This window comes from Hemiscyllium ocellatum, chromosome 11, assembly GCF_020745735.1.
Source record: "Hemiscyllium ocellatum isolate sHemOce1 chromosome 11, sHemOce1.pat.X.cur, whole genome shotgun sequence".
Taxonomy (NCBI): domain Eukaryota; kingdom Metazoa; phylum Chordata; class Chondrichthyes; order Orectolobiformes; family Hemiscylliidae; genus Hemiscyllium; species Hemiscyllium ocellatum.
The window spans coordinates 94,223,150-94,229,149 of NC_083411.1; positions in this window are offsets into that span (position 1 = coordinate 94,223,150).

The window sequence follows — 6,000 nt, forward strand, 5'->3', positions numbered from 1 at the left end:
CCTGGGCCTGTTTATGGACAGTTTGGCCACACACAGGAGCAGACCTATGGGGTGTCCTCTGACCTACCCTCACCCCTCCACACCCAAGACCAGGAGCGTGGGACTGAAGTGCAAGCAAACACAGAAAAGAAGGTTTATTGAGAAAATCAAAAAGGGAGTGCAAGTGTCCATACCCAATATATGCATGGTCCACGGACTCCACAGGACCATAGAACAAGCAGTTGGGCTGGGGGTCCGTGACGCGCACAATCTGCGGTTGCAGGCTACTGCTGCATGCAGCACCCTCCAACCCAGATCCCTGAGCGAATAGGGGAGGACTACTGCTTAATTGCAGTAGTGCATATTATTATTGTTTTCCCCCAGCACCCATGCTGTGTGTGTAGGTGTGAGACACAGTGAGAGACACAAGGTGTATGAATCTTTATTCAATTTCCACCACCAGGAAGAAAGGAAACACCCAAGTGGGCAGTGACAAGCAGTGCCCTTCTCATCAAAGTGCAATGCTTTGTGATCAAACAGTGAAGGGGAGGGCAGGGATTAAATCAAAATAGAGTTGGAGGGGGAAGATAATGCACTCCACTCCATCTGAGCCCAGTTCTCCCTGAACAGCCCAAGGGAGTTGCTGGACACCGTGTGCTCCTTCTCCAGAGACATCTGGGCTCTAATGTAACCGCGGAAGAGGGGCAGTCAGTCGGCCCTAACGACCCCCTCCACGGCCTGCTGCCTGGACCTGTTAATGGCCAGGCCCAGGAGCAGACCCACCAGGAGGTCTTCAGACCTGTCCTCCCTCCTCCGTACCGGATGCCCGAAGATCAGGAGCGTGGGGCTGAAGTGCAACCAAAAACAGAGGGGGAGGTTTTTAAGAAAATCAAAAAGGGAGTGCAAATGCCCACACCCAATATATACATGGTCCGTGGACTCCACAGCACCGTAGAACAAGTGGTTGGGCTAGGAGTCCATGAAACATCGCAAGCTGCGGTTGCAGGGGACCGTTGCGTGCAACACTCTCCTCTCCAGATCCCCAAGGAAAAAGGGAGGACCACTGTTGCATAGAGAGATCTCTTGTTTTTTTTTATTTTATATTTCCCTTCTTTTTTCCTTTTCCACACTACCACCTAACTGCAGTATTGCTTATGTTTTCCCCCAGCACCCATGTTGTGTGTGTGCAGGTGTGAGACACAGTGAAAGACACAAGGTGCATGAATCTTTATTCAGTTTCCACCACCAGGAAGCAAAGAAACACCCAAGTGGCCAGTGACAAGCAGTGCCCTTCTCATCAAAGGGCAATGCTGTGATCAAACAGTGAAGGGGAGGGCAGGGACTAAATCAAAATAGAGTTGGAGGGGGAAATGATGCACTCCACTCCCTGCGGCACCCACCTCTCCCTGAGCAACTCCAGGGTGTTGTCGGACACCGCGTGCTCCTTCTCCAAGGACACCCAGGCTCTAACGTAACCGCGGAAGAGGGGCAGGCAGTCGGCCCTATCGACCCCCTCCATGGCCCGCTGCCTGGACCTGTTTATGGCCAGTTTGGCCAGGCCCAGGAGCAGACCCACGAGGAGGTCTTCAGACCTGCCCTCCCTCCTCCGCACCGGGTGCCCGAAGATCAGGAGCGTGGGACTGAAGTGCAACCAAAAGAGAGGAGGAGATTTTTGAGAAAATCAAAAAAGGGAGTGCAATCTCTCACACCCAATATACACGTAGTCCACGGACTCCACAGAACAAGCAGTTGGGCTGGGAATCCGTGAACCACCACAATCTGCGGTTGCAGGGGACTGCTGCGTGCAGCACCCTCCACCCCAGATCTCCAATAGAAAGGAGGAGGACTCCCGTGTAGAGAGCCCTCCACTAGGGATCCCCACCACCCGGTGGCAAATGGGCACGCCAAGGCGTGTCCGGACGGTGGATGAGGGAGAAGAGGTGGACGGTGTGCAGCAGCAGTCGATATAGGACCCGCTTTTTACGTCCTTAAAAAAGGGACAAAATTAAAATTCCGCAGGCAGCTCAGGTTGTGGGGCACAGGCTCCCGCGGGAAGTATGGGACCTTGGGGCCGATGTGAAATTCTGTCCGGGCAGGGGTGAGCGCGGACGGGATCCCACCGCACACCTGCGCGTCCTCCAACAGGTGCACTACGTCGGGTCCGAGCACCGCCGTTTTAAGGCGTCGGATGCCAGTGGCCCCGTACCGGACGTCTACCGCTGCCCTGCTCGCTATGTCCTGCGGCAGCGTCCAGCCCAGGCCCCTGGCACCCAGCACGTCCCTGACCCTGGTCACCCTCACCGCCATGGCCCTCCCCTCCAACAGCCACTCGAACCCGTGAGCACGGAGGTGCAGATTCCTGAGCAACGGCTCCCTGACGACAGCCGCTACTCCTGCCGGAGGGTAGGTTTGGAGACGGGTGGTACTCCAGCTGAATCCGTAACTCCTCTGGCAGAGAGTCCACCCGCCACAGACCAACCAGTAGCCCGGAACATTTGGCCCAGTTGATCCTGGCGGAAGACGCTGCCGAGTACACGGCCTGGCACTCGCGCATCCTCCCCGGGTCAGCCGGGTCGGTGAAAGTGAGGAGCACTTTGTCGGTGTAGGCCGAGAGGACCACCCCCATGCCCGCGCCGCGCAGAACCAGCCCCGACAACCTCCTCCGCAAGAGGCGCAGGAAAGGCTCCACGCACAGGGAATACAGCTGGCCGGACAGGGGGCAGCCTTGATGCACTCCTCTCCCGAAGCGAAGGGCAGTCGTCGGCCAGCAGCACAAGGAGCTGCTGACGGGTGCCACGCCTGTTTTCCAGCGAGTAGAAGAAGGGGGAGCCGCGGTCCAGGTCCTGGAGGAGCTGGATCCGCAACCTCATGTACGCGCCCCGACAAATTGCAGGTCCTGGAGCGCGGCCTTCTTCTCTTCGTACACCCCGCGCAGGGCCGGGTCCGCGTCAGGCTGACCGAGGCGTGACTCCAGGTCGAGCATCCCCCTCTCCAACTCCCAGATCCTGGATTTCCGCCTCTTTGTCGACCCCCTCGCATACTCCTGACAGAACACGCGGACGTGAGCCTTGCCCACGTCCCACCATAGCCTCAGGGAGGGGAAGCTTCCCCACTTCCTTCTCCAGCAGGCCCAGAAACGACGAAACGAGTCCCGGAACCGCTCGTCCTCCAGCAGCAGGTTGTTAAAGTGCCAGTACGCGGAGCCCAACCTGGCGCCGAACGGAAGGAGTTCCGCCCACACCAGGTGATGGTCCGTGCACGACACCTGCCGCGTGGAGGCCTTCGGAAAACAGGAGGCGTACGCCCGCGAAACGTACAGGCGGTCGATTCTGGACGCTCCAACCCCAGGCCTCACGAAGGTGAAGGCGATGGAGTCAGGATGGAGATTCCGCCAGACGTCCACCAGGTCCAAGGACTTGATCTAGTCCCCCAACCTCCTCCCCGACACCGAACTCGTGCGGGCACCGCCGTGGTCCCTGTCCTCGAGGACGCAGTTAAAATCTCCCCCGAGGATGCCGCACTGGTTCTCGTCGATGGAAGCAAGATGAGCGGACACTTCTTCAAAGAAGCTCGCTTGCCTCGGCCTGGCCAGGGGAGCGTAGACGTTCACCAAGTGAAACACCACCCCCCCCCCCCCAGCCGAACCGTGAAGCAAACGGCCTGGCACGGGCTCCCTGACCCCCAAGATCTCCGGCTGAAAATGCGGGGCCAACAAGATAGCCACCCCGCCAGATCTGCGGGTGAGCTGACTCATGTAGACCTCCACCTCACCACTCCAGGAGCCAGGTGGCTTCATCTCCCGGGGTAGTGTGGGTTTCTTGCAGGAAGCACACCGCATACCTCCCGTCCCGAGGACTGAGAGGGTCTGGAATCTGCACTGTGACTCCCTGTTGAGGCTGGCTATAGTTGTCTCCATGGCAGAAGCATTGTGCAACCACCAGCAGTACAATTAAAAAACTATATATACATATTTACTGGGAGGACGAGAGAGGGGCACAGAGGTCCCTCGCCCTCACCAGGAGTCCCCTAGGAGGTTCCTGACTCACTTTTGCTCGTTCACGTCGAGCCCAGGCACCTGGTGCGCAGTGTGGGCCCACCAGTAAACTCTCGAAGGAGCTCCAGCGGTCGAGCGCCAGTTCGGCTCTATCCCGGTGACTCCAAGTTTCCTCGACAATCTCCTGGAGGTCCTCGAGGGGGATATCGGTGGAGGAACCTGGGACTCAAAAATGTTGCTGGAGACAGACTCCGCATCGTCCCCAGTGTCCACCACCATTTCCAAACCGTCCTCCAGGAGATCACCCTCAGTCATAGACCCCTCCCCCACCAAGAGAATGGGAGCGGGTCCGGCACCACCAACTGGCCTCAAACCCCCAGTAACTCCACCACCAGGGTCACCGGCGGTACCCTCCTCGTCGCACCCCCTCCCAGAACGCCCTGGGTTCGGGTGCAGGACATAGCATTGGCTCGTACCCTGAAGAGGGGCAGCGCCGCCAGCACACTGCTGGGAATCTCCCCCCTCCAAGTGCCAGTGCCTTTTCCCCAGAGAGATAGGGGGGTTTTTATAGGCCTTCCCTCCCCGCTCGCCTTGGTGGTCATGGAACTCAAAGTCCCTCCCTCCCCAACCTTTCCTGGACTACGATTGGCTGGGGGAAGACAGGGGGCGTGGCCATGATGGGGAGGGTCAGCTGTGTCACTTCCTGCCCCGCCCATGGATTATCAGGTGATGGTGGGTGGGGCAGGGGCCCAGTTCCCTCTCCTGGGCCCAGAGACACGGTTGCTGCAGGTGGTGAGGCAGCGGTGGTTCCCCCGAGGTTAGTGCCAGGGGGTGGCTGGGTGGGGTAGGGCTCGGGGGCCTCTGGACCAGGTGTTATGGTGCCAGGGGCACACGTTGAAGCTCCAGGGATTTCTTTAAACAGATGGGGGTTGTGTGTGGGGTCAGTGGGGCCAGGATCAAGTACGGGTTTGGGGTTCGACTGACACGGCTGCAGGCAGTCAGCCCTAATGACCCCCTCCATGGCCCGCTGCCAGGACCTGGTTATGGCCTGTTTGGCCAGGCCCAGGAGCAGACCCACGAGGAGGTCTTCAGACCTGCCCTCCCTCCTCCGTACCGGGTGCCCGAAGATCAGGAGCGTGGGACTGAAGTGCAACCAAAAGCAGAGGAGGAGGTTTTTCAGAAAATCAAAAAGGGAGTGCAAATGCCCACACCCAATATACACGTGGTCCACGGACTCCACAGCACCACAGAGCAAGCAGTTGGGCTGGGAGTCCGTGAACCACCGCAATCTGCAGTTGCAGGGGACTGCTGCGTGCAGCACCCTCCACCCCAGATCCCCAAGAGAAAGGGGGAGGACTCCCGCGTAGAGAGCCCTCCACTGGGGATCCCCACCGCCCGGTGGCAAATGGGCACGCCAAGGTGTGTCCTGGGGCACAGGCTCCCGCGGGAAGTACGGGACTTTGCGCCAATGTGAAATTCCGTTTTTTTTCCTCTTGTTTTTTTTCATGAGACGCAGTGAGAGACACAAAGTGCACAAATTTTTATTCAATTTCCACCACCAGGAAGATAGGCAAACGCCCGGGTTGCCAGTGACAAGCAGTGCCCTTCACATCAAAGGGCAATGCTGTGTGATCAAAACAGTCAAGGGGAGGACAGGGACTAAATCAAAATAGAGTTGGAGGGGGAAATGATGCATTCCACTCCCAGCGGCGCCCACCTCTCCCTGAACAACTCCAGGGTGTTGGTGGACATCGCGTGCTCCTTCTCCAAGGACACCTGGGCCCTAACGTAACCGCGGAAGAGGGGCAGGCAGTCGGCCCTAACGACCCCCTCCACGGCCCGCTGCCTGGACCTGTTTATGGCCAGTTTGGCCAGGCCCAGGAGCAGACCCACGAGGAGGTCTTCAGACCTGCCCTCCCTCCTCCGTACCGGGTGCCCAAAGATCAGGAGCGTGGGACTGAAGTGCAACCAAAAACAGAGGAGGAGGTTTTTGAGAAAATCAAAAAGGGAGTGCAGTTGGGCTGGGA